Source organism: Anolis carolinensis, chromosome 1, assembly GCF_035594765.1.
Source record: "Anolis carolinensis isolate JA03-04 chromosome 1, rAnoCar3.1.pri, whole genome shotgun sequence".
Taxonomy (NCBI): domain Eukaryota; kingdom Metazoa; phylum Chordata; class Lepidosauria; order Squamata; family Dactyloidae; genus Anolis; species Anolis carolinensis.
Window position 1 is genome coordinate 34,911,755 of NC_085841.1, and position 26,128 is coordinate 34,937,882.

At 40.0% G+C, this 26,128-nt stretch overlaps 2 long non-coding RNA genes across 2 annotated transcripts in view; both read right to left on the reverse strand.

Moving 5' to 3' along the window:
• The window catches only part of LOC103283035 (uncharacterized), a 63,573-nt gene that overhangs the window by 27,276 nt on the left and 10,169 nt on the right, over positions 1-26,128 (reverse strand). Inside the window, exons 3-4 of the long non-coding RNA XR_001729836.2 lie at positions 1,413-1,539; positions 1,183-1,318 (exon numbers count right to left, since the gene is read on the reverse strand). This is a non-coding gene — a long non-coding RNA (uncharacterized LOC103283035). The remainder of the gene's footprint in view (positions 1-1,182; positions 1,319-1,412; positions 1,540-26,128) is intronic.
• Positions 10,224-24,056, reverse strand: LOC134296692 (uncharacterized). Its single transcript, XR_010003521.1, has 2 exons — positions 12,698-24,056; positions 10,224-12,307 (listed from the first exon to the last, which is right to left on the reverse strand). It is a non-coding gene; the product is annotated as an uncharacterized LOC134296692 (long non-coding RNA).

Below are 26,128 nucleotides of genomic sequence, written 5' to 3' on the forward strand. Positions count from 1 at the left end.
TTCGTCTTCAATCAATCTCACAGATAGGGGCTTTCATTTTCAAAGTTTCTGAAGATTGTTTGCATGAAATACTTGTCCATGCTGCATTTAGAGGGAAGTTTGGTAGGGAAATGTAATCTTTTGGTGTTCTGAAATGAAGAAGAGGAAAAGGAAGGGCCTTCGTGTCCTCTCATAAATTCTGACTCTATCAAGTTAACAATAAACTAAATCCCAAAGAGTAACTAGGTTCAGAAACCAGCAACAAAACGAAGGTTATTCATGAGGTACTCTACCAAAAATGAAAGAAGATAATATGTGGGAGATTCGTTTAAAATAAGGAGGGGGGAAGATCTACAAAAACATACATTTTCACATTATGTTTACATGCAAGTATATGAACCATTTGGAGATTAAGATCATCTGGGGAGGCCCTGCTCTTGGTCCTGCCTGCTTTGCAAGCGTGACTGGTGGGGACGAGAGACAGCGCCTTCTCAGTGGTGGCCCCTCAGCTGTGGAACTCCCTCCCTGGTGACATTAGATCAGTCTCCTCCCTCATAGCCTTCAGAGGGAAATTAAAAACTTGGCTTTGGGATCAGGCTTTTGGATAATAGCTTAGTGCAATAATGGATTTGGCACATGTGCAATGATTACAGCCTCAGACTACGAATTTTGGATGACGTGATTTTAATATTGAATGTAATGTTTTTGAATGTTAATATGTATTAATTTTAATCGATCTATTTTAAGCTTATTTTGTATGTGTTAAGGTATAGAATAATTGCCATATGTAAGCCGCCTTGAGTCACCTTTGGGGTATAAATAGGGTAAATAAAGAAATAAATGATTGAATAAAACATCTCTACAATTTTCTCTCAATTGCAGGAGGAAATTAAGATTTTGTGCAGTTCTCAGGATGTATTTGCACTCTGTGAGATCTTTCAGGGAATTATCTTACATGGAAACATACATGGCTTTTTCTGCCAAAAGAATAGTGGATTTTGCACAGAACGTATGAAGACTGGCCTAAATCCTATTGATAGTTCCAACTAAGAGTAAACCTATTGAATCAGAGGGATTTACTTTCCAGTTGATCCATAATTCAACAATTGGTTCAGTGGGTTTCCTCCAGATGGGAATAACCAATTAGATTCTGATCAGTTTCTTGTGCAGGAAATATATTTTCTGAGTGAGAAATATACATACCCTTCATTTGGAGGAGACAGTCTTGATTGATCTTCTGTCATCCCACCTTTTCAGGTGCTTTCAAAATGCCCCATTTTTCTCCTTCTCCTCCTCTCAATTTCCCTCTTTGTCATCAGTTTACTTCAGTTGCTGAAAACTAAGTTCAAAGTGCAAGAGTAGCAAGAGGGTGGAAAAGAGCAGGCAAACTCCTGCCCTTCCCAGAAGGTTCAGGCAAAAACAAATAACTGTACCTGCTTCTAGTTGGTGTTCTCTTCCTTATTAATAATGTTTGCCATCTTGGCCACACTCTGATATTGCTTGGCCACATATATCCTGATTTTCATTTATAAAATGCTGAAAGGGATTAAAGAAATGCAGCTAAGGAAAAAAAATAAGATTGCTATATGTCAGAAATGACTTGAAGGTACACAACAACAGCAACAACACAAGAACAATAATAACAACAAAAATGATACAATGACTTTCATAAACATTTTTCTGATGCCCCATTCTATTACCATTTTTTTTCTAATTCTCCCTACGGAAGCTATGGGGAAAGACAGCACTTTGATGCATTGAATCTGAATGCCAAACACAGAAATGTCTCAAATGAGGAATAACCTGCAAGGTGTAGCAAGAAAAAAAAAGAAGTGAATGCTTGACATGGGAAAGCTCTTTCCAAATTGTTTCTGAGGACCCCCATCTGCACCTTGGACTCCTGGTGACAGCTGATTGAAGGCACCAATGCACTGCAGTGACATCAACAACAAAAGAGAAAAATTGAGCCATGTGTCTCGGGTAATGTATCTTGTTTAACAGCCTTGCAGACTTGCACAGAAGAAGAGTGGTATACATTGTTTTGGACTCATCCAGTTTTATTTCTTATGTGGATGCAAATCCCTTCATGGTGCAAACCATTAAATTATTATACTGAACAAACAAATGAGAGCACAGGTTGATTTGTGACATGGCACTTTTTGAAAACTTTACCCTTCTAGAGCTTCCCCCAGTGGCTTTGGAACTACAAATCCCACAATCCAAGAGCAACTAAAGTTCAAACCTTAACATAGATTTTAGGCAACAAATCAAAATGTGAAGTGGGGGAGAGAAAGAAGAAAAGTTTTTTTGCTCCAAATAATTTCAATGTAAGCATATGTCATTTTTCCCTTGTTCTTTTCTGGGGTTTTTGATAATATGTGAGGTTCAGAATCAAAACTGATTTGAGAGATAGATATTGATTGCAGGTCACCAAGACGGTTCAAAAGCATCAGAACTTGTAAATGTTGCTTTTGTTGGAACATAATAGTGCCTAGGACATTCTGGGAACTATAGCCAAAAAGTACCTTTTCTATGTTATGGAATGCATGTTTCATGATCAGGGAGTTTACCCACCACAAACAGCTTGCAACTCTTTCTAGGGAGAAATATATAATGCATTTCTAGTCATCACCTGTCAATAACTTTCTGCCAAGATATCCCTTCACTGCATATACCAAAGTAAATTATTGAAAAGTCCTGTTTCCAAATGGCCTAAAACATGATCATAGAATCATAGAATAATAGAGTTGGAAGAGACCACATGCGCCATTCAACCCCCTGCCTTGCAGGAAAAACACAATTAAATCACCCCTAACAGATGGCTACCCAGCCTCTGTTGAAAACTTCCAAGGAAAGCGCTTCCACCACATGGGCAGTGAACAGATAAAGGCAGAAATTGGGTGTCCTATTTATTACATCTCATTTACATAGCACATGTACTGTCAAGGACAGAACGCCACAAGATTCAAAGTAACAGAGTTTATTAGATTACAGAACTCAAAAATGACCGTAAAACACAAGGGCCAGGCAGTTTTTGCCTTTAGGAGCAAAAAGGGGCAAAAGTAAATGTTCAAAAGATAAACCGGATTAAACCGGAGTTTAATCCGGGTAAAAACAAACTGCTTGCGTCAGCCTGGGTATAAACGAAACGAAAGCCAAGGAACAAAAGATACAAAGAATGCAACTAATTGGCAGCAGATTCCTCTCTGCTGCCAACACTGTGCTTAGAGTAACTTGCGTCGCTCCCCCACACACACAGCAGACAGGATCTCCAACACGAGTAAAACAGCCAAGGATTGTAGCAGTTGAGTAGACCAGTTCCGTTCCGTAGATCAAAGCCAGAAGCAGACGTTTGTAGTTTTTCCAAGTCCAAGAAGGGGGGAAGACAAGCCGTGGTCAGTTCAGTCCGAGTTCTTAAAGCAGGAGATGGCGTCCGTCAAGAAGACGACGGAGGGTCAAGCTAATAAGAGTAAGCACAGGTTTGCACAAACAAATGCCCACACAATCCCTCCCGCCGTCTGACCCTGGATTCCAATCAACTTACGTCACAGCACAGGAAAGCACACAAGTCTTCAGGGAAGCGTCCCACACACACACGGATCCCAAGCGTTTGCCCAGATTACCTTGCCCAACGCAATTTGCAATTGCTCTCAAGCCCCATTTTATGCCAGTTACAAATCTTCATCACTGTCAGCTGTCCTCCTTAACCCGGGCGTTTCCTCATCACTTTCCTCGTCAGAGCTGGAACACCTCTGACTACGCCCAACAGCATCTCCAGCTGTGGATCCCGTCCCATCCCTCCAGCTAAACCATGGGTCTAATCCTGAAGGTCCCCATTCATCTTCTGTCCCATCATGGCCAGTGGCACCCACTTCCTCCCTTACCCGAGTCCAATCCATCTCATCCTCCTCTGAGCTAACCAGCCCCTCCTCCATTCTCTCCGTAAACCCTTCGAAAGACTCCTCGTCAGATGGTGCTGCAAATATGTCTCGCAGTCTTTTTCTCTCTCGCTCCTCGAGAGTATCTGACTCTCGAGGAGTCTTACGCCCACGTCTGTCAGTAACAGAGCCATGAGGCTCAATCATAACATGTACAGAAAACTTTTTGGAAGCAAAACCCTTTGCAGTCAACTCTTCTCATTCCCTGGGCTTAGGATCCCCACAATATTTTCTATCTACATGAACACCTCTCCAGAAATCTTAACCCTTTAGCATAACTCTATTGTCGTCTACACCACCAGAATACCACAAGACCTCACCGGAAGAAATGTCTGACAATGAATGCAATCCTACATCATGCTTATGAATTGTATTGCTCCCGAGATATACTATTATAAAGCTTCTCTTCCATGGGGCTACTCACTAACAACAACAACAACAACAACAACAAAACAACATTGCATGGAAAGTTCCTTGACAAAATTGAAGGAAAAGCTGATAAGGAGAAGACCTGGCTATGGCTCACGAATGGGACACTGAAGAAGGAGACAGAAGGCCTGATCCTTGCAGCCCAGGAGCAAGCCATCAGAACAAATGCAATTAAGGCCAAGATCGAAAAATCAGCTGATGACCCAAAATGCAGACTGTGCAAGGAAACCGACGAAACCATTGATCATCTCCTCAGCTGCTGTAAGAAAATTGCACAGACAGACTACAAAAAGAGGCACAACTACGTGGCCCAAATGATTCATTGGAACTTATGCCTCAAGTACCACCTTCCAGCAGCAAAGAACTGGTGGGATCACAAACCTGCAAAAGTATTGGAAAACGAACATGCAAAGATACTGTGGGACTTCCGAATCCAGACTGACAAAGTTCTGGAACACAACACACCAGACATCACAGTTGTGGAAAAGAAAAAGGTTTGGATCATTGATGTTGCCATCCCAGGTGACAGTCGCATTGACGAAAAACAACAGGAAAAACTCAGCCGCTATCAGGACCTCAAGATTGAACTTCAAAGACTCTGGCAGAAACCAGTGCAGGTGGTCCCGGTGGTGATCGGCACACTGGGTGCCATGCCAAAATATTTCAGCCGGCATTTGGAAACAATAGACATTGACAAAATTACGATCTGCCAACTGCAAAAGGCCACCCTGCTGGGATCTGCGCGCATCATCCGAAAATACATCACACAGTCTTAGACACTTGGGAAGTGTACGACTTGTGATTTTGTGTTACGAAATCCAGCATATCTATCTTGTTTGCTGTGTCGTACAATGTTGTTGTGTCAATAATAATAATAATAATATAAGTTTATTTTTATACCCCGCCTCAATCTCCCCCGAAGGGGACTCGGGGCGGCTTACATGGGCCAAGCCCGAATAAAAACAATAATAATATAAAATACACCCATAGACAAAAAAACTACACAATTATAAAATTAAACATTAACCTACAAAGATAAAAAACAAACTTAATAAAACATGAAATTAAAAAAAACTTTACCCTTCACATAGATCCTGTGACCATTTAGTGGCTGGGAATGGGAGGGGACACCAGAGTAGCAGCAGTCTGCAACTGTGTTGTTGTAAGAAAAGAAAAGATGTTGCTGAGAGAAAATACCAGCGGATGATGCCTGGTCTCTTGGCTATTTTTTCCTGGCTACAGTACTTCACTGGATGTTGTCTGAGTATGTACTGCCACTAAATAGCTATGGGGATAAAATAGTAGTAAAATGCTTCATGTATTTCAAGGATTATGGCTCTTTGCTACTTGTAGCACTATCTGGATTTACCTCTAGTCATCTTCTTCTAACCAGTGAACCACAGTATTGCCCAGATAAGCAGATTAACATCACACCCAAGGATACTACTTTAGCCTTATGGACTGGAGGTCCAGGAAAATTAAATTGTGGGAATGAGCATGCTATTATGCTCATTCCCACAATTTGTGTCCTGTTTCTTGGCCTGTAAGTAAGTGTAAAGTATGTGCCTTGAAAGAAACTCAGCTTATGGTGACCTGATAAATTCTGCTTGGTTTTCGTAGGCAAGGAATACTCAGAGGTGGTTTCAGTTATTCTCCTTCTTCTGCAATTATTTGTTCTGTTATGTATTTTAGTTTTGTATTTTGTATTGTGTTTTAATTATATGTTGAACTTCTTGTTCTCTGGCTTTCTCCCCATGTAAGCCAGTGGGCAGATTGATGCGGGTTATAAGAAATTTATTATTATTATTATTATTATTATTATTATTATTATTATTATTATTATTATTATTATCAACACAACGACGTTGTATGGCACAGCAAACAAGATAGACATGCTGGATTTCGTTTCGCAAAACCACAAGTCGAACACTTCCCAAGTGTCTAGGACTGTGTGATGTATTTTCTGATGATGTGTGCAGATCCCAGTAGGGTGGCCTTTTGCAGTTGGCAGATGGTGATTTTGTCAATGTCTATTGTTTCCAAATGCTGGCTGAGATCTTTTGGCACAGCACCCAGTGTGCCCATCACCACCGGGACCACCTGTACTGGTTTCTGCCAGAGTCTTTGAAGTTCAATCTTGAGGTCCTGATAGCGGCTGAGTTTTTCCTGTTGTTTTCCATCTATGCGACTGTCACCTGGGATGGCAACATCAATGATCCAAACCTTGTTCTTTTCCACAACTGTGATGTCTGGTGTGTTGTGTTCCAGAACTTTGTCAGTCTGGATTCGGAAGTCCCACAGTATCTTTGCGTGCTCATTTTCCAATACTTTTGCAGGTTTGTGATCCCACCAGTTCTTTGCTGCTGGGAGGTGGTACTTGAGGCATAAGTTCCAATGAATCATTTGGGCCACATAGTTGTGCCTCTGTTTGTAGTCTGTCTGTGCGATTTTCTTACAGCAGCTGAGGATATGATCAATGGTTTCGTCGGTTTCCTTGCACAGTCTGCATTTTGGGTCATCAGCTGATTTTTCAATCTTGGCCTTAATTGCATTTGTTCTGATGGCTTGCTCCTGGGCTGCAAGGATCAGGCCTTCTGTCTCCTTCTTCAGGGTCCCATTCGTGAGCCAGAGCCAGGTCTTCTCCTTATCAGCTTTTCCTTCAATTTTGTCAAGGAACTTTCCATGCAGTGTTTTGTTGTGCCAGCTGTCAGCTCTAGTTTGTAGTGCGGTTTTCTTGTACTGGTTTTTTGTCTGCTGTGTTTTGAGGAGTTTCTGATTTTTGACTTCAATCAAAGCAGGTTCTTCACTTTGCTTGACATATTCTGCCAGGGCATGTTCTTCTTCTTTGACTGCTTGCTTTACTTGTAAGAGTCCTCTGCCCCCTGATCTTCTAGGCAGATATAGCCGGTCAACATCACTGCGAGGGTGCAGTGAATGATGAATGGTCATGAGTTTTCTTGTTTTTCTGTCCAAATTGTCCAGTTCCACCTGTGTCCAATTTATAATGCCAGCAGTATATCTTATGACAGGTATGGCCCAGGTGTTTATGGCCTTGATGGTGTTGCCTCCATTGAGCTTGCTTTTGAGAATTTTTCTGACCCTTTGTGTGTATTCTTTGCTGACCACAGTTTTCACATGTTCATGCTTGATGTTGTCCAGCTGTAGTATGCCCAGATATTTATAGGCCTCTGGCTGGTGACACTTTATTGTTTGGCCATTGGGCATATTTATGCCCTCACTTTCAATGATTTTTCCCTTCTTCAATGCCACTGTCGAACATTTGTCCAAACCAAACTCCGTGTTGATATCAGTGCTAAAAATTCGGACAGTGTTGGTCAGAGACTGGATTTCAGTTTCCGTTTTCCCATATAGCTTCAGGTCATCCATGTACATCAAATGTGAAATTTTGTGAGAATTCTTAGATATTTGATAGCCGAGATTTGTTTTTTGTAAGATTGTTGACAGAGGGATCATGGCAATAATGAAAAGCAGAGGGGACAATGAATCTCCCTGGAAAATTCCTCTCCTGATGTTGACAAGTCCATAGCTTTCATTTCCAACAAACAGTTCAGTTTTCCAGTGCTCCATCATGTTTTCAATGAAGGTGCCAACGGTTTTACAAATCCCGATGGCGTCCAGGCACTTGATGATCCAGCTGTGTGGGAGTGAGTCAAAGGCCTTTTTGTAGTCAATCCACGTCATGTGAAGATTAGCTTTTCGGCTCTTACAGTTCTCCAGAATCATTTTGTCAATCAATAACTGGTCTTTTGTGCCCCTGCTTTTCCGTTTGTTGCCTTTCTGTTCATCTGGCAAGATGTTTTTTTCTTCAAGATAGTCTTGAATTCTGTCAGCTATGATGCCAGTCAGTAGTTTAAACATAGTGGGCAGACACGTTATTGGCCTGTAGTTTCCTGGTGCTGCTCCTTTTGCTGGATCCTTTTGTATCAGGTATGTTCTTCCAGTTGTTAGCCATTCACTGATACTTCCTTTCTGCAGCATCTCATTGAATTGTTGGGCCATTTTTCCATGTAAACTAATCAGATGTTTGAGCCAAAATCCATGAAGTTGATCACTACCAGGCGATGTCCAGTTCTTGACTTTTTGCACTCGTTTGCTGATCATTTCAGTTGTTATTTCCATCTGTTCCATTTTGTTCTGTGAGAATTTTCCTTCAAACTCCTTTATCCACCCAGCGTTTTTGTTGTAGTTTTTATTATTTTCCCAAAGTTCTTTCCAGAACTTTGTTGTTGCAGTTTTCTCTGGCTTTATGGTTACTGTATCTGTTGTTTGGTTCAGACTCTGGTAGAACCGTCTTTGGTCTGATTGAAACAGTTGATTTTGTCTGTACTGGATGATTCTGGCTTCATACCTTTCAATTTTTCTGGCTGTTGCTGTAATTTGTTCTTTCACGATTTCCAAAGCTTCTTCAATTTTTCTGGTGTTCAGCCAGTACTTTCGGATCAGGTATTGCTTGATTTTGTCATTCTTCAGTTTCCTCTCTTTCATATTTTTCAGGTTACTTGCATCTGATCTAAGCTTTTTGATTTTCAACTCCAGCCTGACCTTCCACTTTGGTTTTCCAGTCGATTTTCTTTGGGGCTGCCTTGGTTGTAGGAGCCCAAGCTCTTCTGTTACTATCACTGCTGCACTGTAGGCAAACTGGTTTGTTTGTTCAATTGATGTTATTTGGACAGTGGAGAGTGCTGCATTCACATCTTTCATGAGAGGCGCCAGGTGTCTCTTGGGCACTGTTTTTAGAGTTGGGAGCCGCTGTCTTATTGCATTTGCTGCAGCATGAGCCATGATCTTATCCTTGAGCTCTTGTTGTCTTGCTGTCAAGGTTCCTGGTGGTTCAACAGATGTTTCAAGTGCTGGTTCATGAAATTCTTGCAAAAGCGCCACACTTTCTTCTGGTTCAATCTGTTCCACCATTCCAAGTGTTGCTGGAGTCTCTGCTGCTGTCTGTGCTGTGGTCTGATGGTAATCTACTTTGCAAATTTTCTGGATTTCTTCGAGTTCAACTTCACTGAACACTTTGTTTCTGATTATGAATCTTCGTTGGTCAGCCAGTCGGGGTTCTGTTATCTGTGAGTCAGGGTACTCTTGTTTCCATAGCTGATGCATCCTTTTTTGGTAGCCACGCCTTTGAGGTTCAGATTTGTAGTAGCATTTCATAATTGTGCGGTTTTCTGGCATTGTATATTTTTGCCGCTTCTGTGACTGTTCATTTGGGTTTTGATGATTCCGTAGCCCACTTGTCGATGGATGTCCAGAATCAGCAGCATCCACCGCGGTCCTTTTTATCCTGGGCGACGACCGAGCCAGTATAGACTTCGTTTGGGTTTGATTCTCCATAATGCTAATGGGTTAGGTGCTCTTGGTTGTGCTCCTCAGCTGAGGCCTCTCTGGCTTGGTTGGACCTGCCGGTAGTTACACTACCGCCAGCACAGCCCTCAGTCATCATTGGAGCAGCTAAGCCCCCCCACCACGTCAAGGTGGCACCTGCGGGGGGGTTATTATTATTATTATTATTATTATTATTATTATTATTATTATTATTTAACTAATAGCACCTGATATTGATTAATAGTCCCCAAGCACTAATCAACCCTGCTTAGCTGCCAAGATCAGATAGGATCCGATGTCTTTAGAGTTTTTTGGCTCTCTGTTTATTAGTCTACATGGCAGTAAGGTACATATCTACCTTTTTTGGAGAATCCTTCATATTACATAGACTTCTCTTAGTATAAACTCATTGCTTCCATGTGCTTTTAGTAGAGGTCCATCACAAGATATTGACATTTCCTATCTAACACTGGATCACTTTCTACAGACTTTACATAGTCCAGGCAGTTTGCTCAGACAGACACTGCAGGGTCATAATAAGAACTTTATTCTTATATTCCAGCACCATCTCCCCAAAGGCACTCAGGGCAGCTTACAAGGGGACCAAGTGCAGCATAAACAAGAATTACATAATTAAAATATATAACAAATAAACAATAAAATTAAAACTATTAAAACCAGAAAAATAAAAATATCATAAAATACATCATAGACAATGTATAATACATATTATCTGCTATAAGGAACATTTTGCGAACTCATAAGACACAAGAAAATCTTCACTTTAAGCTAAAAATAACTTGAAATAACACAACTATGCATTGGACATCAACTTTTACAATATCAACTTCTATTCATCTTTTGAATAAATATATATATAATTTTAACAGGATTTTGGGGGGCATTAACAATGTTCACAAAGTTTTTGCAATATATTTCAATAATTCAACTTCATTATTGTTAGAAAGAGTAAACTCTGCCTATCATACCAAAACATATGAAGGCAGCTGTCTCATGAATTCTAGGGATTGACTTGAAAGCAATACATGTAAAAGTATCTAAGGGTCTTAATAGGCCATGGGTCAAGCTGTAGCTGCATCATCAGGAGTATCATCCAGGTCAAGGGAAGTACTAGCCCCACTCTATTCTGCTTTCCTCTTTTGTACATGGGAGAAGATTTAGGGTTGTAGGCACAGTGTTGCAACTTTCTAAATGATAATTTCTGTTAATCTATCCAAATGTTTCTTTTAATCTTCAAAAATTGCAGTTATTATACACCCACCCACACACATATATGCATATCCATATATATATATATTAGACAGACACTCAAATACATCCAAAGAAAGATGGGAACCTAATTTGTTGTATCAAGAAACTATGCACAGAACTACAAGAAATAAAGTCATGAAATCTCTTCAATGTTTCCCACTTTACAAGTCATAGGAATTCCAGTCTGAACAAACCACCATGAAAACTAAACAAAGAATGTACAGTCAGAATAGTGTAATAGCCACATTAGGTGTTCTTGCTGATACTATGTTGGGTGTGCGCTAATTAGCACCTCCTTTGGTACATTAGCAACAGCAGCATTTCACAACATAAAATATATTATATATATATATATATATATATATATATATATATATATATATATATATATCTAGTACCACCCTCTTCTCCATCACCACCATTGTCCCACACATGTGAGGTGTCTGAAACAAAGAACCTCCTCTGTTCCTGGAGGATCATCACATGAACAGCAACTGTGAGATAGCATCGTTGCCCCTCATGTCAAAACTTTCCAAGGGTAGGATAGAGCTCTTCCTGAGACAATTATCCCACACATACTGAGTAGACAGAACCAAGGATGGGCTGGATAGAATTAACATGCTGCTCATACTTCCATGATGAGTACACATTTTGTCAATTGGGAAGCATCTGACTGATATCTCTAGTGTGAGGGAAAATTGGGTCATTATTATTATTATTATTATTATTATTATTATTAAACTGCATTTCTATCCAACTCTTCTCACCCCACAGGGGACTCAGAGCAGCATACAACATAAATTTAGGCGAAAATTCAATACCTCATTATACAAAGCAAATAAAACATAACATAAAATCAGTAGAAACAATTGACATATAAATACAATTTAAAACCATTAACATTAAGATATTAAAACATAAAAACAGTATTTAGATACATACAGATACATACATACACATATATACACACACACCCCATCATGATCTTCTTTGGCTGTCTTGGATGGTGCTGTGTGACTGGGCCCCCACCAGCATCCTCCTTTTATGCCCCAGCCTCTGGAGGCAGCAGGTGTTTCTGCTGGGCCTTGCTTCAGCCAGGCAGTCAGGGGCAGGGTCTGCAAGGAGCCAGTCACCAGGAGCTGAGGTCAAAGGCAGCCTGCAGCAGACAAACACTGCCCCTTCCTCCAAGCTTCCTGCTGTTGATGTTCCATGGCTGTCTTGGATGGTGCTAATTCCTGCTTCTGGTTGTCATGTTAGCTATCACTCACAGGAGAAGGTGGAAATGTTAGTTGCTTCCTGAATTAGCAGGAGAACAGACCCTTGTTGATTGCAGTGGTTGCTGTCTAGAAAGTGGGGATTGGGAGAGTCAACTATATAATTATATTGGTTATGTGGCAACATAGCTGACAGAGAATTCCGGCCTATATTTTAATGGCCTTTTTATATTTTAAAATTAATATTTAAAATCACAATCTAATTTTAAAATCAATAGCATTTGTTTATTAAAACTTTTGTGACACTAACTAATTTACAGAAGTTCATTTAACAGTGTTTATTGCTGACACATGGTAGCTAGCCACCAGTCTATGATTCTTCAAAACATGAAGTTGAAGCTGATAAAATATAATTTATAATTACCATGAAAAGGTAAAATTACATATTAAGGGAAATATACATTCTCTATGTTTAATCTGTTATTCTTCTCACAATGAGATTTCCTCAGAGATACATACTTCAGCAATCAGACGTGCAAGTTAAGCCCACACAAAGCTAAGAAGAACCACAGACATCTTTCACCACTTGGGGGAGCAGACCTGCAAAAACATAATAAAGAATCCTAAAGAATCAGCAACCTTTTCAAGAAGTATCTTTGCTGGCAAACCACCATGTCATAGTCTATTCTGCTGGTCTGATTTCAGCTGGAATACTGAGTCCAGTTCTGGCACCACAGTTCAAGAAGGATATTGACAAGATGGAACATGTTTAAAAGCAGTCAACCAGGATAGTAAATGGGCCAAAAAAACAAGCCTTATAAGAAATGGCTTTGGGATCTGGGTTTTATTTACTTGTGACCCCTTTCTGTCTGAGAAATTTTTACGTGACCCCAGGTATATAGGTATATAAAACAGACATAAAAAACTAAACATGTTCTGATAATTAATTCATATTTCCAAGGCTTGCTAAATAGGCTGATTTTTTAATGAAAAAGCTGAAGCATTTCTGCTGCAGAGTCCACTGTAAACACTGCACCTTGTTAACAGGTTTAAGTAAATGTCTAAAACAGCCACTAGGTGGCATTCAGAAACCTTTTACTGTTAGTACATCTTTTGCAACCAACATTTTCTCTTATGGGACTGCATTTGTCATAACCTGCAGTTTATTAAGCAGTGGACTAGAATACAGACCTAAGGACTCAAATTACAAGAAAAAGATTCCATTTAAACATTAAAGCAATTGCCTTGACTGTAAGAGCTATAGACTAGACCAGGGGTCCCCAAACTAAGGCCCGGGGGCCAGATGCGGCCCTCCGAGGTCATTTACCTGGCCCCCGCCCTCAGTTTTATAATATAATATATTGTATATACATATAATATTGATAATAATATTATAATGTAGTACAATATAACACTAATAATAATACCATATAATAATATTAATTATATATTCTATATTACATATAATATTACTAATAATATTACAGTATAGTGGTATAGTTCAATATAGTAATATATAATGCTAATATTGTGCTATGCTAATAATATTATATATTGTATGTACATATAATTTGTAAGCCACTCTGAGTCCCCTTTGGGGTGAGAAGGGTGTGATACAAATGTAGTAAATAAATGCAGTAAATAAATAAATAATAAATAAATACATTTTAGACTTAGGCTCGCCCAAAGTCTGAAATGACTTGAAGGCACACAACAACAACAACCCTAATTAACTTGACTATCTCATTGGCCAGAAGCAGGACTACACTGCCCATTGAAATCCTGATAAATGTATGTTGGTTAAAAATTTTATTTTTAAATATTGTATTGTTCTTTCATTGTTCTTGTTCTTGTTGTTGTTGTTGTTGTTGTTTTTGCACTACAAATAAGACGTGCAATGTGCATCGGAATTTGTTTGTATTTTTTTTTCAAATGATAATCTGGCCCCTCAACAGTCTGAAGGATTGTGGACTGGCCCTTGGCTTAAAAAGTTTGAGGACCCCTGGACTAGACTGTCTCGGGTGATGAACTCACTTTTTTAGTGAATTTTCTATAGAGACTGGGTGACCTCCTTTCAGGGGTGAGTATTCTTATCTGGTAGAGGATGGGACTATTAGTCCTTGTGGTCCCCTCCAGTCCTATAATTTTAAGCATGATGAAATGTTCTGCTTGTTTTTCATTTTTCACTCAGTTCTTCCACTGGGCTTATATCAAGGCCCTTACTGCATGTATTTGGTTATATCACCGATCTTCTATAGGTCTCAACTGGATGTTTTGCCTATCAGTTAGGGAGTCAAATGTCCTGGACAAGGTTTCAAGACTCTATTTGGAGTATTCCTCTGTCATACAGAAATGTAATTTTGTTTACTATTGGGAATGTTTATTACATATTTTAATCAAACCCAAGGATGTGAAATTTGAAAAGTAAAAAATCTAGCCGACAATACAATAGGTTTACACATCTAGTCAGAATGCTGCATTGACTGGAGAGATAAGGTTTTGCAGAAGGAGGTACTGAATATTTACTTCACCCATTCCAAAAGTTATGCATGTGTTACTTCCAGTAATACCAAGTCATGACAATATTATTCTAGATACAAGGGTTCTAACAGATTGTTTATGTTTTTGCTTGTCATATTGTTTTATTATTTTTGAAGTCTATGTTCCATTTTGAGTATTGTTTGTCACTGAGAATCATAGTGCAAAGATTCTAAAAATAAATGCTAGCATCCCATCTGGCATGAACAACAGAATGACACACTCAGAACAATTTAGAAAGCAGAGTGAGACAGAAAATAGGAAAGTAGAAAGAAAGAAGCTGAACATGTTCTTCCATATTTATATGAACTTATTACTCGTATGTAAATTTTTTATTGATGTGGGAAACCTAAGCTACATTCTTTGGTTCGCTAATCTTGAACTAAATGCATGCATTCATTTACATAGGATACATGCAATTTTCCTGTATGAAACAGAATTCTTTTGCATAATTTCAGATCTTGCATCATGCATGTATCTAGGTACTATATAATTTTTACTAGTGCTAAATTTGTAGAGGTTTTCTAGAGGTGTATCAGACTCCGACTATACAATGTCAGTGATGCCATTTTTTATTTTGACATCTCTTTTCACACTGCTCCTGTGAAGTGGCATTGCAGGTATATGGTTGGTTGGTTGGTTCTCACCCACCCAGGCTGCTGGGCTAAAGCAGTTGGCTCTACATCTGCATGATCCATCACGTCCAGCCTCCAGCATATAAATCATCTCACGGGGTTTCCGCTCTTGTGCTTAGACAGTGACAGATCTAGTTTCATCTGGGTCCTGCAACCTCATCGGCTTCCCCTTTCCCCTACGGGTAAGAAGTAGCAGCAGGGACAAGGAAGAGCATTTAGGCTGCAGAGACTCAGAGTCCCATTCCCACAGCCATCATGCCCTCCATAAATGGAGCATATAGGGAGTAAGCCATAGCCCTATAGTCTTTTCTTCGCTTTCATTTATGCTTCACTGAATACAGGGCCTAATCATTGCCCTATATGGTCCGTATGAGGAACTATAGCAACATTCAGAAAAGTTATAAGCTTGTCTGAATTGTTATCTATAATTGTTAAGAACCAAACTACATGTTACATGCAGAGATGGAAATTTTCCTGCCTCTGTAAAAAGGAAAAGGCAGTAGAGAACTGACTGAGAGAAGCACTACTTGGATGGAACTAGTTCCACATAATTAAAAACTTGAAATTACTTATCTCCTAACAGGTAGGATATATCTAATGTATCTTAAAAAGTATAAAGTTGCTTTTGTGTAGAAATATGTTTTAACTATATTGTGTTTATTTTCATTAGTAAGCCTTGCCTTGAGATCTGGTTTGAGGGTAAAGATGAAAAATACATAAAGTGAAGAATTACTCCTATTACTATATTAAATTAAATTGTAATTAAATAAATGATGATGTTACTCCTTTGTAATGGAGCTATTATTTGGAATTATTCTGCAGTTACAAGGTGTGGCCTCAATAAAAGGTAAAAGCATGAATATGAGAAAGTTCAAGGGCTGCTACTTGCTGCTGATTTATGCAGGTGTGTATTTCATTATATCCTGCTTTACTTTCACATGGCGTTCACTGTGAATGTTAAAGCAACAAGATACCTAAAACAATCTGTAATGTGTGTGAATTATACAACAAGCAGCATACAATATTAATTTAGAATAGTTAGAACATACTCTGTTTTGCATGTTCAGGTCACATCAAGCTAGCAGTGCCTCTTACTCACTACCACCTCAAGTCCAGTGTTGTTGCACCCATAGGCTGCGTAGGCACCTCAAAACCACATTGGAGCCCCAGAATATAAGCAAGCAAGCTGTTTATTGAAGATTATATGCAAGCAATAGCAAATTAAAGTTCAGAGTCAATAAAATGGGTTTAAATCCACAAAAACAAAGTACTTGAAAATCTTGAAGCAAGAGTCTATAAAAATCACTCAAAGAACATAGTCCAAACTGGATATCAAAGTAAGTCCCACAAAAATATCATGAATAGTCCAAACAAGATTTCAAGGATTAATCCAAAGCATGAATCAAGCTGGAAACACAGAAAGCAATGCTGGAATGCAAGAACAAAACTTCAAGTTTAGTCCAAGGTACAGAGTGCAAGCTGGAACACAAGGCAAGGGTCTTGGCTGGAACAAAAATCCAAATTGCAAAATACTGGAGCATTCAACTGGAAACACAGGAACAAGCAAGGCGGGAACTTGAATCAAGATACAAGGCTGCAGAAATACACACAAAGCAAAGATCTTCCTTCTTGGATTTGCAACGTTACCACCTCTGACTGTGTCAGAGAAAGCACCCCTTCTTATAAGGGAAATTCAAGGTCCCATCCCATGAGAAGGTTATTCATTATTTCATTTCAAAAGCAAACGCCTACTCCTCCTAACATGCTCCTTTTCTTTTACTCAACTGAGTTATCGCTCTCCTCCTGTCAAGCTCATTATCACTCCCCACCTTATCAATTCCAACATCCAAACTAGAATGTCCATCTGGCACCAGGAGATTCGACCTTGACTGCTTTGAGGAATGAGGTTCAAACTGCCTACTTGCAACCATTCTCTGGTCCCAGAATCCACTAGGACAAACTCTGGCTGCATCTCAGGCCTAAACCCAGAGTCCTCTGGCAAGGCAGGTGCAGGGACAAACTTTGGCTGCACCTCTGACAACGCGGGTACAGGGACAATAATAGGCTGAATGGGCCCAACCTCAGGCTCACCTGACTGCTCAGATGGAGGCTGGGCTACAACAAGTGTCTTGTGACAATCTGATTTCTTTTTAAAAATAACTAAAAGTAAAGATTTGGACATTGTGGCTAAGGTACTTATGAAACTTGAAATGTGAAACTAATTGTACTTTCATAGTAATATTGCAAGCTCAGGAGAGAAAGGCTATCTAGACTTCGTTCTTGGGTGGATTTTCCCCTTTAAATGGTGAGGAATGGCAGACACAGGCTGAGATCTTTAACAGAATAAATGCCACATGCCACATAACCCTTATTTTGAATGGTATCATGAAATAACTGACTGCATAAATGGAGACCCTTTTAAACTGCACATTAATAGCATTATATTATTATCATTACATACCACTTTTTGTCTCTTAAATGAGACTTAGAGTGGCTAACAAAGCTCAAAACAATACAATGTACATATAAACACTAAGAGGACCTCAGGGCTCAGCCAGTTCATACTGGGATATGTAATCTGCCAAATAACTCGGGCCTGAGCAATATAGTGCTTTATAAGTCATAATGCCACATTAATTGCCATGTCTGCATCCTACAGAATGCTGGGATTTGTAGTTTGAGCAGGCACTAGAACAATCTGACAGTCCTATAATTTCATCAGCTTAGATTGTGTGTTCCTGAATGGCAGGGGGGTTGGATGGTCCTTGTGGTCACTTCTAACTCTATGATTCTCTGAGAAGGGCCACAGTTCACTAACACAGTATAAGCCAAGTAGTAACAGCCCAAGTTATAAATTATTTCTAAATTACTTACTTCATTCTCTAGTTTACAATTTTCACTCCATGCACTTTTGGCCCAATTCGCTTTTATGAGTTTGCTCAGGTTTTTTTAACTATGTGTGTTAATGTAGACATGTTTGTTATTTTACTATGTTCAACAGGTAGAAGTGTATTTTACTTGGATGTGTTTTATTTACAAATGATTGTAATCACCTGGGGTTGGCCCCATGTAAGCTGCCCCTAGTCCCTTTGGGGAGATTGAGGCGGGGTATAAAAATAACGTAGTAGTAGTAGTAGTAGTAGTTGTTGTTGTTGTTGTTAAATATTAGATAAGTGTCTGTGTGGCAATGAACTTTCTCTAGCCTCTACTCAAAAGTTGAATAAACTATCCAAGAACTGACTCTGGTTCCTCAAAATAAGTTCAGCACTCTGGATAGTTCCTTCAAGACTTAGGTTCATTTCCCCATAACCATGAAAACCATTAGCTACCACTATGTACATGAGTCATTCAGGCATCTGGCAAAACCAATATTTTCCTCTCTCTCTAGCAACCCCTGGATAAGGAAGAAGAGAGAAAAGGGTCTGGATTGTCTGCTAGCGAGCGCTAGTGTTGTTGTTGAAAGGAAGTGAGCTAAAGCAATGCTGCTCAAGCTATCTGATGTGAGGACCAGTAAATAGCAACAACAACAACAACAACAACTTTATTTTTATATCCCGCCTCCATCTCCCCGAAGAGACTCAGGGCAGCTTACATGAGGATCAAGCCCATGTAATTATTTTCACCAAGGCTCCAAGGCCCATGCTCGCATCCATTGGCTGCAATTGTTTCTTTCTTTGCCACAAGCATGACAGGGACCAGCAGCTGATGTCTCAGGGTCAATGGATCATTATTCTGAATAGCACTGAGGTATTAGAGAATTCCAAGCCCCAAGTTCTGGGATATCAGAGGCTGGAGCCTGAGCAGTTAAATTGGTGTCAACCTATCTGTTATAACTATCATATGGACATACTCTCTGTGTGCCTAAGAATTGCACATCATTATATCTGTATAATTATAGTTCATGATTTTTCAAATCTTGGCTCAATCATTAGCTAGAATGGTGATTGAAGTCAAGAAATCGGCAGACTAGGATTTAGAATAATCTTTTTGAAGGAACTAATCAAAATGTATAATTGAACACTAAAGTTAGGATTGTTCATGCCATTGTATTTCCCATTTATTGACAGTGAAGAAAGCAGATAAAAAGTGGGGAAAAAGTACTATAGAAACCATAGCCTGCGAGAAAGACCAGGAAATTGGTCCTAGAACAAATGAAGCCTAAACACTCCCTAGAAGCCAAAATGACTAAACTGAGTGTCATACTTTGGCCATATCATGGGAAGACATGAATCACCAGAAAAAACAACAGTCCTTGGTATGGTAAAAGGCAGAAAGAAAAGAGGAAGTGCATGATAGGTGGATAGACTCAATCAAGGAAGTCTGCCAGACCTCAGCAAGGTGGTTGATGATAGGATGACCTGGAGGTCTCTTATTCATAGAGTCAACATAACTCAAAGCATATTTGACAACAGTTAATAAAATTATGCATTGTGTATGTATTGTTTGGTTTATTTCAAAGTAAACACATCCAGGTCTATACTGTAAAAATTCTAATTCATTTCCTACCAGAGGTGTCTTAGCAAACTTCTCATAATGTCATCAGGATGGGTAAAGTTATGGGACTTGCAAGATGTGGCTATTATGCTAAGTCTTGGTTGTTCAAAGGAGAAAAAAATAAGATTATGACATGTGGGGTAAAGTATCAGGTTGTGTTTATTTTTAAAACTGCATTGAAGCATTTCCTCTGAATGATCCTTTCCTTGTAAGAAAAGCTTGGAATTCTGAGACAGGCATCTTTGCTTTCTGTATCAGTCAGCTGCCAGGAGAACTATTTTATACTGAAGACACTGTGTTCCTCTGGATACCAATAAACTATAACTCCCACCAGGCATCACTATTGGTCAGAGTGGCAGAGTGGGATTTAGAAATACAGAGCTCAGCATCATTTGGAAGTTACCCAGAGCTGAGTTAAACATGTCTACCAGTTATTTCTTTCTAAAACATGGCCCAGCTACAAGTTGGATGGCATTTAGTATTTTGTATTTGCTCTAATTAAGAGAGAAGGAACAAATGAAAATACTTTTGTTACTGGAAAAGGGAACGAAGGAGAAGTTGGCAGGAGTGGGGGGAGTTAGAAATCCTATCATAAATTTTGAGTTCCCATAAATTTCTGATAAAGAAATTAAGTAGGCTCAAGTTTAATCACACCACCCGTAAATCAAATATCAAATTTAAACCAACGAATTACAGAGAGTCTTCCCACAGTCACTTAGCATTGATAAATTAGTAATGTAATATTAAATTATTCATACCCTTTCTCCCCCCTCCCCCTCCTCCTTAGGACTATAATGATATACTGTACACAGCAGTGATAATTTACTTAGGCTGAGTCCATTCATTTAATTATGCTGCTAAACTTGGTAGGCCAATTGGTCATCATGAGAGTTTCCAGGCAAGCTAATCACAAATATATAGAACATGTCCCTTATTGTCCCCAGCGGCTAAGTGCTAAAATGCTATTTAGTACTCAGAAGGTTAATGTCCTGCTTATGTAAATTGTCCAATTTAACATTCAGAAGCAGTATCATAAATTCTGGCTGCAGGATTTCATTAAACGTATGTTCAAACTAGTTGACCTTAAAGGTTAACAAGCACAAGTTAAACAGGACAATTATTTAACTCGCTTCTTATCAAGAGACTGAAGCACTCTAGCCATTTAATAGTTCTGCATACTTCACAATTAGAATTCTTAAAAGGTCTCCGATAAAGCAGCAGGTCATGAATTTTCATAAGGATGTCAGATAATAACTATTTATCTGTGCTTGTTTTTCCTCTCTTATAAACTTAAACTTTGATCTTAACATTCAATTAGAAACAATTCCACGGAGAAGGACTAGGTGACTCAAGGATCTTGCCTTGCTATTAATTTTATCCTGAATTATGTCTAAGAAATGTGGTGTCGGCGTTGTCTCCTGCTGAAAATTGGTTTGGAAGTGAGAGGAAGTTATCCCTGTGCAAATAAAAATACACTCTACTTCTTCTCTTGAAGCTGGGCTCATTACTAAAATTGCTGGCTGAACGGCTGCATCCAGTCTTTATTATGGCTGGCAGCATTATCTGATTCACTGGTGTAATTAATTGATTTGACTAAACTAGAGGTTTAAAACATGGATTTTAAGCAGGCTTTAATCAAATCTGCCTCTTTGCTCACTTGACTTGGAAATGTTGCAAACCAGTGGCCTCTAAAATTTGTTCTATGTCAGTGGCAAAAAAGAGCCCTTGATGGCACAGCGGATTAAACTGTTGAGCTTCTGAACTTGCTGACTGAAAGATCGGCGGTTCGATTCCAGGGAGTGGGGTGAGCGACCGCTGTTAGCCCCAGCTTCTGCCAACCTTACATGCAAATGTAAGATCAATTGGTATTGCTCTGGCGGGAAGGTAATGGCACTCAATGCAGTCATGCCAGCCACATGACCTTGGAGGTGTCTACGGACAGCGGCAGTTCTTCGGCTTAGAAATGGAGATGAGAACCAACCCTTTTAGTGGCTATGAAAAGCTATGTTGTAACCCACCTCCAAACATGAGGAGCTGTCGTTCACCCTGCATCAAGTCAGAGGACTGTGACTCCTACTGGGGAATTTAGGAGTTGTAGTTCACCTACACCCAGAACGCTATGAACCCAAACAATGATAGTTGTGGACTAAATTTGCCATGCATACCCACATATGCCCAGATTTCAATACTGGTGAGTTTTGAGGGGAATTGGCCTGGATGTTTGGGAGTAGTAGGTACTGGGATTTATAGTTCGCCTGCAATTGAACCCCACCCATATTGGACAAGTTTGGGGGAGGATGCACCAAGGATTATGGGATTTGCAGTACTTTCAAACACTTTGTCTCCAACAGACCACTGTTACTCTAACTAATGACGGATCAGGACTACACTTGGCACACATAACCCCCACGACCCATTCTATGTCCTGGTGCCATTTGGGGCAGGCTGGACAACGGATGATGGGATTTTCAGTACTTTCAAACGCTTTGTCTCCCACAGACCACTGTTACTCTATCCAATGATGCATCAGGACCAAACTTGGCACACATATCTCCCATGACCCACTTTACGTCCTCCTGTGGTTTGGGGGACAACAGACCAAGAATGATGGGATTTACAGTACCTTCACTCACTTCCTGAAAACACGTCAACCCACACCAATGACTGATCAAGACCAAACTTGACACACAGACCTCCTATGACCCACTCTACATCCTGGTGCTGTTTGGAGGGGGATGGACCATGGATGATAGGACTTGCAATACCTTCATTCACTTCTGACACCACTGCGACTCCCACCAATGACTGATCAAGATCAAACTTTGTACATAGAGCCACCATGACCCATTCTACATCCTGGGCCTGTTTGCAGGGGGAGGGTCCATCGACGATGGGAGTTGTAGTTCACCCGCACCCACTGAACCCAGTTGACATTGGATCTAGACTACACTTGGAATACATGTAAACAATGCCTTTTTCAAATGACCCGGGCACTGCTGGATCCCCAAGCTAGTGCTAAATAAAGTGGAAGGCTATAGGAAAAGAGGGACACAACATCACAGGGGGTAGACAGCTTTGAGTTTGCAAGACCTGAGCAGTGCAGTTGATGACCACAGCTCTTGAAGGTCTCTCACTCATATTTGATAGCAATTAACAACAACAAAAAGCAAATATAATTTCACACTCCATTTGAAGGATCTGCACCAAGTAACTTTTGCAGGACCAAAAGAATCCACAGAGTTGTGCTGATACAATAGGGGGGGGGGGGTGGAGGGGGGGCTCTTGATTTGGGGAATGCATTAAAAGTACATTTCAAAACAAAATCTGATTTATCAAAAATTTCTTTAGTGGTGTTGCTCCTTTCACTTTCAACCTTTGTTACTGCACAAAATTGTGCGCTGGCAAAATGGGCAAGTGTGGGATAATTTAGTCTCAGCCGTAATTGTGATTTTTGGTTAAGGGAGAGTGTAATGAAATATTAGGACAACTCTATGTATGTGTACATGTGCATATGCACACACACATACTTCACACTATACTCAATTAACGATTGGCTTAGAAATTATCAGTAGAGGCAATGATTCAAGGATCTTTATTTTTTTAAAGGACTTATAAGCATGGAGTCTCCCCCTCCCTTCCTCTTTCAGTGTCCTATTTTCCTTGCTGTCTGCCCTTAGGTTCTGTGAAATATGAACAGCTACAGCTCCTGGAAGCAAGCGCCTGCCTCATCCATCGCCCACTACCTGTGGCGGGAGTGATACATTGAGACCAGCCTCTCCACTGACATTTCAAATCCCAGCTTTGCCACGTCTATATGCAACAGGATCAAGCGATAGCTTCAGGGGGTGCATTAAAACAGTAAACAGGTATATGGGATTTCCAGCGCAGATGCTAACTAGCTACTCCGGGAAAGTCATACGAAACATCTTTTGTCTTTCAAGCTTAACTTCACAACATATATGTTCTTTATTATCAGATAAAATAGCAACAACCGCAAGCAAGCCATTTTAAATTCATAAATCATTCATGCTGTCCCTTAGCATTTAAAAGATGGAACAGTAAGTAGTACTTGCAGATTTCTTAGCTTTCCAAGACTGTTCACATTATCAGGTGGGGGTGATTTTAGGGATATTCCTTTTATAAATAGACATTAGACAGACATTGTGCTGCATTTTACTCTTAAACAGTGATGAGCAATTTGCAGTTCTTCACATATTTCTAAAAGTCCTCTGAAAATGAATAATTCCAACTTTTGGCAAATGTCATGTACCCCCCCCCCCCAATTGGAGAGACAGAGAAACGGATTGTGTCAGAAAAGAGAAAGGGAAGGAGAGAAGAGTGTGTGTGTAGGAGTGAACATGTCTAAACCTTACTTGTATAAAGACTGTGGCTCTAAACAAATCATAGAATCTTAGAATTGGAAAGTGCCACCAAGTCCAATCTCCTGCCATGAAACTAAAAAACTATTAAAAGAAGCCAATGCAATTTCTATTTAAAGACCTCCAAAGAAGGGAAGCTCAACATGCTCTGAGGTAATCTATCCCACTGTGAAACTGTAGTTGCAATAGAGATATCTTTGTAATATTTAAGTGGAATCTTGTTTCTTGGAATTTGGATCCATTGGTTCATGTTCTAGTCTCTGCAGGATCAGAAAACAAGCTAACTCCGTCTTCCATGCGACTTTTCTTCAGTTATTATGGATAGCGTGTCAGCTCTGTCTGCTGTTCTCCACGCTGAATGTACCGTAGGCTCTTGGTATCCAGTGGGGTTTGGTTCCAAGAACGCCTGTGAATACCAAAATCTGTGGATGCTCAGGTCCCACAATATACAGTGACCTAGCAAAATGTGTCCCTTATATAAAATTGGTGTTTTTTGGAACTTTCTGAATATTTTAAGCCAGTGGTTCTCAATATGTGGGTCCCCAGATCTTTTGGCCTTCAACTCCCAGAAATCCTAACTGCTGAGCGGGATTTCTGGGAATATGGCTATGTCTTTATTTAAAGACATATGCTGCGGCAATAGATCCTGCATCCAATATTGAGTCCACAAAGAACCGTCCGGTGGAGCTGTTCGGAGTAATCAGAGGTTTGTTAAACCCCATCTCCCATGACGGGGTCCCTGACAACTCAGCAGCCCGCTGTGAAGCATTTGCTTTGTTCTTTGCAGATAAAGTTGCTCTGATCCATTCTGACTTGGACACCACATTAATGGCAGTCTCTGAGGATGTGACACGAGCACCGACTTGTCCAGTTTTGATGGATTCATTTCATTTGATGCAGCCCGAGGATGTGGACAAGATCCCTGCCCATCCTGGCTTGTAAAGCAAGCCAGAGGGGGTTTGGCAGAGTGGGTGAAGGTGGTGGTTAATGCCTCCCTTCAGGAAGGCAAGATTCCAGCTATCCTAAAACAGGCTATAATAAAACCGCTATTGAAAAACCCATCACTGGATCCCACTCCATTCAACAACTTTTTCAATATCCCCTTTTTCCCCATTTTCAATATCCCCTTTTTGGGCAAGGTCCTGGAACATGTGGTTGCCTCACAACTCCAGGTATTCTTGGAATACATGGATTATCTGGATCCAGCGCAGTCTGGCTTTAGGCTGGGACATGGTACCGAAACAGCCTTGGTTGCCTTAGTGGATGATCTATGCCGGGAACTAGACAGGAGAGTGTATCCCTGTTGGTTCTGCTGGACCTTTCAGTGGCCTTCAATACCGTTGACCACGGTATCCTTCTGGGACATCTTGTGGGTATGAGCTTGGGAGGCACAGTTTTGCAGTGGCTCTGGTCCTTCCTGAAGACCGTTCCCAAAAGGTGTTGTTGAGAGACACTTGCTAGGCCCGCAGCCATTGTCCTGTGGGGTCCCACAGGGTTCGATACATTTTAAAGTGTAACTCCAGCCTAATATATAGAACCTATACTTAAGAGTGTTTTGAGTTAAAAGCAGGGCTGCTCCCTTGAAGTTCTAAAGCCCTGTACTCTGGCACCAGTGCACTCTCTGGCACTAACTCTTAACTCAAAATGCTGCTCTCATGTCAAAGCAAAACTGCTTTTAACTCAAAACACTCTTAAGTATAGGTTCTATATATTAGGCTGGAGTTACACTTTAAAACGTATCTGTTCTGACTTACATATAAATTCAACTTATGAACAAACCTACATAAAGTATGTTGTTTGTAGCTTTGGGACTGCCTGTACTCCATTAATGAAGTTTTTCCTTTAATATGTGCACATGAAATTAGCTTACCTTTAATTATTTACCTTGATCTCAAGAAATATTG